Source organism: Stegostoma tigrinum, chromosome 15 (assembly GCF_030684315.1).
Source record: "Stegostoma tigrinum isolate sSteTig4 chromosome 15, sSteTig4.hap1, whole genome shotgun sequence".
Taxonomy (NCBI): Eukaryota; Metazoa; Chordata; class Chondrichthyes; order Orectolobiformes; family Stegostomatidae; genus Stegostoma; species Stegostoma tigrinum.
This window is the reverse complement of record NC_081368.1, coordinates 38,991,699-39,005,647: the sequence shown is the minus strand read 5'-3', so window position 1 is coordinate 39,005,647 and position 13,949 is coordinate 38,991,699. Positions and strand designations below refer to the sequence as shown.

The 13,949-nt window shown below is 40.9% G+C and overlaps 1 protein-coding gene across 6 annotated transcripts in view; it reads right to left on the bottom strand.

Annotated features, from left to right (window-relative positions):
* Positions 1-13,949, bottom strand: part of nlgn3a (neuroligin 3a) — a 291,438-nt gene that overhangs the window by 198,678 nt on the left and 78,811 nt on the right. The window lies entirely within an intron of this gene.

The following is a 13,949-nucleotide window of genomic DNA, read 5'->3' as shown; positions in this document are numbered from 1 at the left end:
AATGCATTGATTATCACATCTTAACTGGTCAAAGAAGAGGAAGTTACACCACTCCCTGGATGACCAATTGGTAGTGCAGCTTGCCAAAGGCACAACTGCTGAAAACAACAGGCCCCAACACCACTGGGCAACTTCATGTGAGTCAGTTGTGACAGGACCTGCAACTCAAGAATAGCATTCATGGCAATCAGCTAAAATGCACCAAGTGAAGATTCTTCACCTAAATGGATTCTTTGCTGTGCATCCATCATCACTTGTAGATAAAAGAATGCCAACACACAACACAGCAGTAAGGTCAGTCATTGCTCAGTCAAGAAGGAATTTTCAGTGGAGTACAGGGGATAAGTGGTAGAAAACTCATTAAAGTTAATAAACTGCAAATAATCTTAAATAAGTTATTACCATTTACAGAGTGGGCAGTAAAGAGTAACATGAATAGATATGTGCTCTGGTAAAATGGATAAAGAGCTGTAATTTTACCAAGGACGTTTTCTGTGGTCTTTTATGACAAAGACAGCTTTTACTGACTTATTCAAACATTAATAAGAAAATTCTTTCAGCATAATGCACCTTAGATGAAAACTGTGATTCAAATCTCAGTTCACCACAAAGAAATAGAGATTAGAAAATCTTCAAAAATACATAAGTGTTGTTATCTTCATAGTTGTTACCTTCATCTCCCTGCTGTAACTTCCTCCTTGACTAAGTCAAGATGGTATAGGTAGACCAGTAGACTAATTAGCAAGGCTAGATCACATGGAATACAGGGAGAACCAGCTATTGGGATACAGGACTGGCTTGAAGGTAGAAGGCAGAGGGTGATGGTGGAGAGTCGCTTTTCAGGCTAGAGACCTGTGACCAGCTGTGTGCCAAAAGGCTCAGTGCTGGGTCCACTGCTTTTCATCATTTATATAAACGATTTGGATGTGAACGTAGGAGGTATGGTTATTAAGTTTGCGGATGGCACCAAAATTGAAGTGCAGTGAACAGCGAAGAAGGTTACCTCAAAGTACAATGGAATCTAGATCAGAAGGGCCAAGGGGCTAAGGTGTGGCAGATGGAGTTTAATTGAGATAAATCGTAGGTGCTGCATTTTGGAAAAGCAAATCAGGGCAGGGCTTATACACTTAATGGTAGTGTGAAGTGTTGCTGAACAAAGGGGCTTGGGAGCACAGATTCAGACTTCCTTGAAAGCGGAGTCGCATGTAGATAGGAAAGTGAAGAAGGTTTTTGGTACGTTTGCCTTTATTAAACGGTGCACTGAGTATAGGAGTTGGAAGGTCATGTTGCAGCTGTACAGGACATTGGTTAGGCTACTATTGGAATGCTGCATCAAATCTAGTCTCTCTGTTGGAGGAAGGATGTTGTGAAACTTGAAAGGGTTCAGAAATGATTTACAAGGATGTTACCAGGATTGGAGGATTTAAGCTATAGGGTGAGGCTGAATAGACTGGGACAATTTTCCCTGGAGAATCGGAAGCTGAGGGGTGACCTTTTTGAGATAAATAAAATCATGAGGGGCATGGATAGCGTAGATAAACAATGTCATTTCCCAGAAGTGAGTGAGTCCAAAACTAAAGGGCGTAGGTTTAAGGCTAGAGTGGAAAGATTTTAAAGGGATCTAAGGGGCTGCTTTTTTATGCAGAGAATGGTGCATATATGGAATGAGCTGCCACAGGAAGTGGTGGAGGCCGGTACAATTGCAATATTTGAAAGGCATTTGGGTGGGTAAATGAATAGGAAGGGTTTAGGCGGATATGGGTCAAATGCTGGCAAGTGGGACTAGATTTATTTGGGATATTTGGTTGGCATGGACGAGTTGGACCGAAGGATTTGTTTCTGTGCTATCTTTCTCCATGACTCTACAACTCTATATGACTTGGACAGGAATGTGCAGATGATGACATTTTATTTTTCCTGCCATGCTTGTCTTTCTAGAGTTTGCAGTTTTCAGAGTTATATCCAGAGAAGCCTTGGAGACTTGCTGCAGTGCATCCTGAAAATATGACATGCTGGAAACACAGCACATATTGGTACAGCAATTAGATTTTAGGTTAATGTAGATGTCAAAACCAATATAATTCTTTATTCTAGATTCTGTAAAACCAGTCAAGTTTTGTTGCATGCATTTCCATCTAGGAAAGTGGAAAACATTCCGGTGCACTCCTGACTTGTCCCATATAGATATAAGGGAGATTTTAGGCAGACAGGAGATGAGCTACTTGTGCAGAATGTCTACCCTCTGACATGCTCTAGAAGTCATTGTGTTTATGTACCTCAGTCAGTTTAGTTTCTGGTCAATGATGAACCCAGCATGTTGCTGTGAGAGATTTGGTGTTCGCATTTAACTGGATGGGTGAAGCTACACAAAGACAAAGAGGCTAAACTTCATTCAGGACATATCAGTTCACTAAGCTGAATATCCAGTCTCTCCCCTATTGTATATTATGGCTGCAATGTGTGATATTCAGAAGTTTCACACTTACTTAAACAACGTTATTCTGACCTATGGACTCTACCATCTATATCAACAGCAACAATATAACAGCAGAAGTTGCATCTCTACATTCCCCTTTGTCACATATCACCCTTATTTGCACATATTTTACATTCTCTTCACTATCATTGAAACTCTTCAAATTTTGTATTTAGAATCATCATGTGAGTACTGTAGTCATTCGGGAAGGTCCCTTATCACCTTGTGAAATCCAATATCTTGCCAAACATTCATAACAGCGCCAAACAAATTCTTGATGTTTCACCTCAGTTGTTGCTAAAGAACTGCATTATATCTCAGATGGTGCATAAATTGATTCATCAAAATGACTTGCATCAACTAGTTTGAGTTATACCAGCATCATTCTGGTCTACACAAGATATAGAATGAATTAAGGAAACGTTTCTCGCTAACTATTGAAGTGATCAAGAAATAACAATTACCTATTAACCTTCAAATCATCAGGGTGAGCTTTCATGCATTGTTAAGAGATGGTCTCTGCCTCACATTTGTACAGTGTGAATGCTAATTGTCACTTTTCAGTCCTAGGCTGGAAATTGTTCAAGAAATGCTACTTGTAGGAATTGCAGACTCAGTTGACAAGGTCTGGCAAACAACAAAAAGCCACTTTAATAACGTTATAGAAGGTCATTGGTGAAACTATTGAAAATAGTTAAGCCTAGGGTGCTACAGAGGAGGAGCTCCGATCACTGTGGCTGGGATTGAAATGATCAGCTATTAACCATCTTTCTTAGTGCCAGGTATCATTTCAACAACTACAGTAGTCCCCCAAACCCTATTAACTTCACTTTTAATATGGTGCAACATTATCACATTTGGTCATACAATGCATTGTTCCCCAGTGGTATTCACACAGATCTCAATTCTAGGATTCAATTTTTCCATTGGTGTTTACACGACAGTTGTAATGAGGTTCAGTGGAACACAACTCGAGTGTTGGTGAGCAAGATTCTAATAAATAAGTACTACTTGGTAAAGTTGTGCCTTTTATGTCTTTGCTGTGAGTTGGTAATAAGTCGATGGAGTTGTATCAGTTGCATTGTTTTGTGTTGCTTTTTGAGTAGAACATAGTTTGACATTTTCCACATGTTTGAGTTGCAATAGCTGCATTATAATAGAGGTGCTGAAATAGTATAAGTGTGTGTGCTTGGTTGGATCACAGATTTTCAGCATTATGGGTAAAATGTTGGGACTTGTAACATTTGCTGCTTGCACTAGACTTAGTATTCATTGAATTAGCTGAAGATCAGATTCCATGGTTGTGAGAATCTAAGAAAAAAAGACTTGGGAGCATGTTAATAGGCAAACTGCCAGCCTTAGCTCATTTGTAACAGTCTAGCCTTGAGTCAGAACATGGGTTTAAACCTCTCTGGAGACTGAACGTAATAATCTGAGACTGACATATCATGGCACAATTGAAGGAGTGTTGTTGTCAGCTGTCTTTCAGATGACATGTTGAACCAAGGTCTTGCTTCTGCAGATGGAGAAAATCCTGTGGCATTATTTGAGCACAGTAGGGAAATTCTACATCTGTATTGGTTAGTATTATATCATAACCAACATTTCAACATCAGCAAAGCAGACTCTCTGCTTATGAATTTAAATGCTGTTTGTAGGGCATAGCTGTGTGCAGATTGGTTGCTGTGTTTCCCTATACCACAAAAGCAATGGCTGTAAGCAATTTTATGAAACACGCTACTATTTGTACAATCTACAATATTCAACAGTCATACACAAACTTGCTACTTTTTCAAGTTTGGAAGAAGGACATTTCCTCAATAACCATGTGCTTCCTGCTTTCTGTAATTGAGTATTTCTTAACCTAATTAATTTAGAAAGAATTAGTTGGGGATTGTGTTTGCCTCTGCTGTCTAAGATTGGCTCAGTAAACCCATGAAGATCACAGCAAGTGATTAATCATTTCCATTCCATTTGCTGGCATTCTGACCCAGGCCTGATGGACACTGCATATCTCAGGTTCCTCTTGGGAGATCTATACAAGTTGACTTGCTGGCACAAAGGCTGACATTAGTTAATTGGATGGAAAGAAGCAGGCATTATTCATTTCTGGAGGTGCTAGTTCAGCTAGGAATTTCAAGGAGAAATAAGGTTTTTTTTTGTTTCAAAATGTCATTCATATCCTGAGAACAGGATGGGATGACTCAGCAATAATAGCAGATCAGGGTATTTTTATGAAGCCGTTTTTCAGTTGATGATATCTTCAGCAAACTGCTACTGAAGAGTTTTAACAGGAGGCTGGGTCAGAGTTTATAAGAGATAGAAGCAGGAGTAGGCCATTTGGCCCATTGACTCTGCTCCACCATTCAATAAAATCATAGCTGATCTCGCCATGGTCTCAGCTCCTGTTACCTGCATTATCCCCATAACCCTTAATCCCCCTACCATTCAAAATCTATCCAACTGCGTCTTAAATATATTTAATGAATCTACTGCTTCCATGGGAAGAGAATTCCATAGATTCTCCCATTTCTTCATTATTCCTCCTGCCAACAGTGTCTTCTCCTTCAGTTTATACTATGGATTAACAAAAGTGTTACTTCATGCAACAGCTCATGGGATTTGCCTACTCAGAAAATCAAAGGATTCAATCAATTCTATTCACAACAGAGAAACTCCAACAGTCTACTCAAAATGAACTTACAAATTCAAACGTAGTACTGTTAAGCTTCTGATGACTCATGAGCACTTTTTACAGAACAGAATAGCTCACAGATCTTTATTAGAATACAATAAAGTAAAATTTGAGTCTACACTAATCAATTCAGCATTAGATCAGATGATCAAGGTTTGTTCAAAGTGATTAAGTTCTAAAATGTGTGTTTACAGAAGGAAACAGTTGCAGAGAGTTTAAAGAAGGGAATTCAAGATCAGAGCCTTGGTTGCTGAAGATGTGCTCATCAACATTAGGGATTCTCAAGAGCACAGAATTAGATGAGCTCAGATATCATTAAAATTTCGAGGTTGCAGTTAACACAGGTCAAGGGCGATGGGTGAAATGGTATATCAAACGAATAATGACATGGACAGCAGAGTTCTGGATTTCTTCAAATTTATAGAGGGTATAATGTGGGAGACTTTACTGACAGACAGAGTTGGAACAGTCAAATCTAATGTTCCTCATCTGGGAGCAGCAACCCATTCACTCGTCTTGCAGTCACAACGACTGATGGAGTGGTTGGGGCAACAGAAGGTGGAGGGTCAGAGTGGAACGCAGCAGAGGGCTAATGCAATAAAAAAAAGTCATGATTTCCTTACAAAATCATATGCAAGTGATTCTTACATCACTCCCCTGCATTTTCCACCTGTGCTCTAAAAGTCATTTATATGTGATCGCTTTTACATGTGTAAATTTCTGTCTTTAGAGCTAAATTTTCTTACCTGCTGATTTGTTCTGTGGCCCTGTGCCAAGCTGTTAATTTTCAAAAAATCTTTTATTGTGTTTCATAGGCACAAATCCAATGCCTCCATCCATGTCTCCAACACTATTTTATATGCAGTATTCACAGTCAATTATGCAAATTGTGACTTTACACTCAATTATGCGAATTGTCACACATGAAGCAACATCGACCTAAATGGCAAAAATGCTGAACATTCCTTCATTGAAGCAACACCACTTGTGAATAGCATAAGAGCAGCAATATGACATCAACATCAAGATGGACTTCACCACACACTTGTAACTGCATCTCGCCACATATCTCACATTGGCCCATGTCATTCAGGCATTTATAACACCTCACTTTTAAACAGCAATGCAAACAAAGGTAATAGGTTTATTTTAAAATAGTACATGAGGGGATAATTGAAATACCCAGATAGGCAGAGCCAGTTGTGCAAATCCTTTTAGTTGTCTAGTGATAAAAACGTTAATGAGGCAGATTTCTATCAAAATTTGTTATAGCACAAGGTCATAGAGTCATCGAGTCACACAGCATGGTAACAGACCCTTTGGTCCAAGTAGTCCAAGCCAATCATGTTCCCAAACTAAATTAGTCCGACTGTCTGTATTTAGTCCATGTCCCCCCAAACTCTTCCTATTCATGTGCTTATTCAAATGTATTTTAATTGTTATAACTGTACCCGCATCCACCGCTTCCTCTGGCAATTCATTCCACACACGAACCACTCTCTACGTAAAAAAATTGTCCCACATGTCCTTTTCAAAACTTTCTTTTCTCACCTTAAAACTATGTCTCCTAGTTTTAAACTCCCCCACCCTAGGGAAAAGACCCTTGTCATTCACCTCATCTATGTCCCTCACAATTTTATAATCCTCTACAAGGTCACCCCTCAACCTCCTATGCTCCAGTGAAAAATGTGCCAGCCTATATTTGGCTCAAAACCTCCATCCTCAATAACGTCGGTAGTCAGTATTGAAGTGACACTAGTTGTATCACTTTGCAAGATGAAGCAAACACTCAACAGCTATTGATAACACACAATCAAATCTTCTTTCTATATAATGGACAATTAGGATTTGCAAAGGGTGAGTCAACAGTAATCATTAAAAGACAATTGGATAATTGTTTGAAAGTTTAAAAATGCAGAGATCTGGGAAAGAATGGAGGATGAGATTAACTGCTGTTCTTCAGAACAGTCAATTTAGACTTGACAGGCTGAATAGTCTCATCCTGTACTGTACTCTTGTACAATTCTATGCTGTGAATGGTTCAGTAGTTGTAATGCAGTCTGGGATTGACATCTTTGACATCCACAATAATAACATCATTATGTGAACCATCTGCGCAGAAGCAGCTTCTAATGAATGCTTCTGTTGGGGTTAAGAATGCTTTTAGTTTGAAACAAGAGTAAATTGGAATCAGCTTCTCTTTGGGAAATTTGGTTTTAAAAGTTTGGAATAGAGTAATTGCGAGAATTAGAAAATTCAGAGCTTCGGGATTCTCTATTTTCTCAGATCAGTGTACATTTGACTTGCATCATCAGTAATCCTGTACTGTCACAAGTATCTGCACAACTGACATTCAACACTGCCTCCCAAAGACTACATCACAGGTCACTATTGGCGCATACATGAAGTCGATCCATCAGATTGGTCACTAAAGTTCTGCTGTACCCTGTACAGCTTTGCAAATATACTTCCTGCTGTAGTACACATTCTTCCAGATGAGTAACTAACACATTAGATCAGATTCAGCAGAAAATAAGGAATGAACTGTTTTATTGTTCACGGCGAATAATAAACAAGTAAAACAAACAGCAGTTCCACCAATATATGCACTCAACTGCTGCGTTAAGTGGAAAGACCAAACACTAATCTCCATATGTACTTATTACTCTGTCTAAACTAAATGTTCAGCCATTGTATTCTACCAACGACCTGTTCTAGCTTGCAATTCCTTCATAACCACATTCTCACCAATGCTTACTGAAAGGGCTAAACTGGACATCAGTAGGAATTTAGCAGGTGATGGTGAGCTGTCCGTTTGGTGTAGGTAAACCAGCTAATGCTCTTAGGGAGGATTCCAGGATGTGTTGTGCTGATTCTTCCATATCTTGCTGTTCCTGCAATACAATATTACTAGCTCCACATATGAGCATGACATTCCTTAGGTGTTTAATTCACTGCCTACAATAGGATTTTTTTGTTTTTATGTTTGTTTTTCTTTAACTGATTTCTTTTTTGGAAAAATGCAGAAAACCTCATTTCTGCATTTACCACAGATTCATACGCTGTTAGTGCATGCCTCAGTTAACAGTTACAGTGAATGTCTGGCAGACAGCATTTGCCTATATATTTGAAGTCTCCAAAATCATATTCTCTCACTGATCTGTGACAAATCTTGCTATTACAATCTGAGAAGGTAACTGTTTTTTTCTTAAATAACGAACACCTCTCTTCAGCTAATCACTGCAATGATTGAATCAGTACAACAGGATGGAAGGGTTATCTTTACACAAGTCAACAGTCAAAACCTGAGATCAAGATCCAGCTGGAATTTGCATCTGCAACATGTTGGCCTTGAGACAGCAGCATCATTCCTGTAGTCTTACTTTCATTCTCCTTGTTTGCATTGGCACCTGCTACTATTCTGTAAGACTTCAGGTTAAGGTGAAACTGGGGATCCAATGAAAGTTAATAAGGCATATGGGACTCATTACTCTCAAAAAACAAAGTTAGTCAAGCAATTTATATTTTTTAGTACAGTGAGAAAGCTGTGCATATGCACAATGGCCAGGGATTTACAATATGAAAGAGCTTTTGAAGACAGCAGTCTCTTAGCAGATTTATCCTCAAGGTATACGTGATCATGAAACTCAGAGAAATATACAAGCTGCAGTTACTCTCAAGCTGCCAGAAGTTTCCATTATTATATACTGATAACAGTATAAGTATATTGCCTGACTTCAATATTGATATTTGTACATCAATGTAAGTGTGACAGTGGCGAGGTTACTACGGAACACTGCTCATGATTTCCCAAATCCAAATCTCTACCTTATGAAAGAGTTATAGAACTGTTGAGTAGAATCTTGTGGAGGCCTTTTATTGGAATCAGAGGTCTCAGGGGATGGAGTCCAATGTGCTGATAGCTGTCACTCATTCAAGAGTACTATACTCAGCTGTAGATGTTGCCTGAAGCACACCACCCAAGGCCTCAGATTGTGGAGGCCCCCAGGTGCTGGTAGGAAATGGATTGCAAGGTAGGGATTGCAGGGAAGGAAGGTCAATAGTAAGAGAAGGATGGTAGTTATCACTGCCTTCTCCATGCTGCGTCAATCAATTGGGCATGGAGTTTTGTACTCTCTGCATGGCCAATGGCCGAATAAGTGACGGGTTAATTTCAAGGATAAGGCAATTGATGGGTATTCACTAACTAATTGGCAATGGAATGGCCATCCATCAGCCCATTTAATTGTAGTGAAGATAGAAAGGCAAAATGATCCACACAGATTAAAATGTCACTCATCCTTGAATCAAGTCACCCCTCTCCAAAACTGCAATGGAAACAAGCCTAGTCTGTTCAACTTATTCCAAGTATCAGCCTTTAAAATATCCTCTATACCACCTCCAACATACTTACATCTTTCCCTAAATAAGGTGACCAAAACTGCTAACAGAATTTGTGATGTGTTCTTAGCAATGCCCTGTGTAACTGAACATAACATGTATTCACATTCAACTCATTTCATTATAAAAGACAGCATCCCATTAGGCTTACTATAATGATTATAACTCCATTTCAAAATGAATGATGGGTGCTTATTATAGCATTTATCTTTGCTGCAGAACATGAGGAAAATATCTGGTGTGTTCCTAAAATGCTAGCATGACAACCTCACTAAATATGCCTGCCTTTCAGGACAGTGCAAACCTCAGCGAATAATAACAATCTTTAGTGATCCAAAACTAACCTAACACAACAGTGCTGTGTCCTCCACTTTAGTGGCCAGCCACACATATCAGTATTTGCCCAAAGTTACATTTTCCAAAGCTTCTGCTCACCTCAATCTTCTCTCAACCAGCAGGAGATTTATTTTTCCTCCCAACAGCCCTGGAGGTTACACATTCACTTTGTTCTCCCCGCAGCAAGGCAGCCTGCTGTTGCTTATTACTTCACTTTAGCTGCACAGACAAGGTGAAAATCCCTAAGCAAATTGCTGACACAAATCGGCAGCCCAGCACTTACACTGTAATACTGAAAAGATGCTCCACTCTGATTTCTTCAATAGCCCAGTCCTCAGAAACAGCAGATTACAACCACAGATACAACAAATCTGTTGCGCAAATTGAAAACCTCGAGAAAAAGTAGTCAGTGTAGAGGTCACCAAAATCTTCACATCGACAATTTTCGAGCAAAGGATCATTTCAAATTAGTGTGGAATAATCCACCAGATGTGAATCCATTCAGGATGAATTCATGTTTATAAATATCAACCCAATCACACAAGGTAGATATTTTCTGTATGCTATTAACGGCAGGACATATCTTTCAAATGCACTATGTTTTCGAGCAGCTGTGCAATTAAAAGCAAACACATGAACTGTGTCTCCCTTTGGATATAGAAGCAGAGAACCATAGACATAATACAGCACAGAAGGGTGTCATGGGGCCTATCTTGTCAATGCCAACCCAAATACACTGAGAAGCCCTTTCCAATCCCACCAACCTGGGCATGGCCCGTAGTCCCGCAGATTACAGCACTTAAGGTGCAGACTCAGGTACTTTTTAAGAGAGTTTCAGGTCTCTACCAACTTAGGCAGTGAATTTCAGACACACACCACCCTCTGTGTAAAAAAGGTTTTCCTCACATCCCCTCTAACTCTTCTGCTACTTAGCTTGAATCTATGATCCCTGGTTTTTGAATTCTCTGCAAAGGGAACAGGTTCCTCCTGTTTATTCTATCTGTGCCTCTCACAATTTTGTATACCTTAATCGTGTCACCCCTCAGCCTTCTCTGTTCCAAGGAACTCAACACCAACCTTTCCAATCTCTCCTTGTAGTTAAAGTTCTCAAGCCCTGGCAACATTCAAATAACTCTGCTCTGCAATCTCTCTAGAGCAATTACATCCTTCCTGTAATTTGGTGGCCAAAACTGCCCACAAAACTCCAGCTGTGGCATCACTAGTGTCTTTCAGTCTCACCAGTTTCATCATTTTATCCCTATTTTCAAATTCTATACCTCTACCAATGAAGGAGATCATTCCATATGCCTTCTTTACAACTTTATCTGCCTATACTCCTACCTTTAGGGACCTGTGCAATTGCACATCAAGATTTCCCACTTAATCTACCCCTCTCAATATATTCCCATTTATCATAGACTCCCTTTTACTGTCTGACCTCCCTAAATCGTTTAACTCTCACTTATCAGAATTGAACTCCATCTGCCAGTTTCCTGCTTACCCCACCCACCTATCTATATCATTATGGAGCATACAGCTATCCACTACATAGCTAATCTTTGTGTTGTCTGCAAATTTCCCACTTAGGTACCTCTGCTTCCACCACATTCAAGACCAAATTGTTAATGCACAAAACATAAGCAGGGATCCCAACACAGAGCTGCGTGGAACACCACTTGAAACAGATTTCCATTTGCAAGGCCAATCATCAATCACTACCCTTTGTTTTTTGTTACTGAGCCAACCTTTGACAGATTACCATGTATTCTATGGGCTTTTACGTTTTTGACCAATCTACCTGGTTGGACCTTGTCAAATGCCATATTAAAATCCATACAGACAACATCTATTGCATCCATCTTCAATCCCCTTTGTCACTTCCTCAAAGAATTCAATAAAATTTGTAAGGCATAGGCTTCACTTAAAGCTACGCTGACTATACAATGCTTTTTTATGCAAGAGATAATCCAATCTCTGAGGACTGTTTCTAATAATTATATGTATGTCCTAAACGTTTTCCTGGTGAAAGTATCAGGCGTTTCTCATGTAAATGGGGTGGAGCAGCTATGTATGAGCTCAGGGAGAAAGGTGCACGAAAGGCACTAGTGCCTGAAGTACCACCTACCACTGAAGAAAAATGTGTAGGAAGAAGGGATGGGTTCAGGGATGTGGACCATAGAAGAGCAGAGGCTAAGAGGCTAAGGAGCTCTGGGTACATAGCAAGGGTTGGGTGTAGAAGCAGGATAGAAGACGGATATGAAGCATTCTGCAAAATAAGGAAAATATTTAATTAGGTAACAAGGAAACAATAATGACTGTTAAATACAGGACAGATAAGTGAGGAGTTCTGCAGGTAGAATCGGATATAGGTGGAGATATTTAATTAAGTTGGACTTAAGTGATTTGGATGTGAGCACAGGAGGTATAGGTAGTAAGTCTGATGGCATCAAAATTGGAGGTGTGGTGGACTGCCAAGAAGGTTAGCTTAGAGTACAACGCGATCTTGATCAGACGGGCTAATAGGCTGATGAGTGGCAGATGGAGTTTAATTTAGACAAATGTGAGATAATGCATTTTGGAAAGCAAATCAAGGCAGGATTTATACAGTTAATGGGGAGTGCTGCTGAACGACAAAACCTTGGAGTGCAGGTTCATAGTTCCTTGAAAGTAGAGTCGTAGGCAAACAGGATAGTGAAGAAAGCATTTAGTATGAGTGATAATGGGAATGCAGATGCTGGAGAATCCAAGATGACAAAGTGTGGAGCTGGATGAACACAGCAGGCCAAGCAGCATCTCAGGAGCACAAAAGCTGACGTTTCGGGCCTAGACCCTTCATCAGAGAAGGGGATGGGGAGAGGGAACTGGAATAAATAGGGAGACAGGGGGAGGTGGACCGAAGATGGAGAGAAAAGAAGATAGGTGGACAGGAGAGTATAGGTGAAGAGGTAGGGAGGGGATAGGTCAGTCCAGGGAGGTCGGACAGGTCAAGGAGGCGGGATGAGGTTAGTAGGAAGGAAATGGAGGTGCGGCATGAGGTGGGAGGAAGGGATGGGTGAGAGGAAGAACAGGTTAGGGAAGCGGAGACAGACTGGGCTGGTTTTGTGATGCAGTGGTGGGAGGGAAAGAACTGGGCTGATTTTGGGATGCAGTGGGGGAAGGAGACATTTTGAAGCTTGTGAAGTCCATATTGATACCATTGGGCTGCAGGGTTCCCAAGCGGAATATGAGTTGCTGTTCTTGCAACCTTCGGGTGGCATCATTGTGGCACTGCAGGAGGCCCAGGATGGGCATGTCGTCTGGGGAATGGGAGGGGAAGTTAAAATGGTTCGCGACTGGGAGGTGCAGTTATTTGTTGCGAACCAAGCGGAGGTGTTCTTTAAAGCGGTCCCCAAGCCTCCGCTTGGTTTCCCCAATGTAGAGGAAGTCACACCGGGTACAATGGATACAATGTACCACATTGGCAGATATGCAGGTGAACATCTGCTTGATATGGAAGGTCATCTTGAGGCCTGGGATAGGCGTGAGGGAGGAGGTGTGGGAGCAAGTGTAGCACTTCCTGCAGTTGCAGGGGAAGGTGCCGGGTGTGGTGGGGTTGGAGGGCAGCGTGGAGTGGACAAGGGGGTCACGGAGACAGTGGTCTCTCCGGAAGACAGACAAGGGTGGGGATGGAAAAATAGCTTGGATGCTGGGGATGGATTGTAGATGGCGGAAGTGTCGGAGGATAATACGTTGTATCCGGAAGTTGGTGGTGTGGTATGTGAGAACGAGGGGGATCCTCTGGGGCCGGTTGTGGCGGGGGGGGGTGTGAGGGGTGTGTTGCGGGAGACACCGTCAAGGGCGTTCTCAACCACTGCGGGGGAGAAAGTTGCGGTCCTTGAAGAACATGGACATCTGGGATGTGCGGGAGTGGAATGCCTCATCCTGGGAGTGGAGTGTTTCTGAGATTATTTCCCAATCTGTCCTTCCTGGTGCAGTAGACACATTTAGTAGACAGAGAATTTGGTTATTGCCTGCAGCAAAATTGCAATGCATACCAAATAA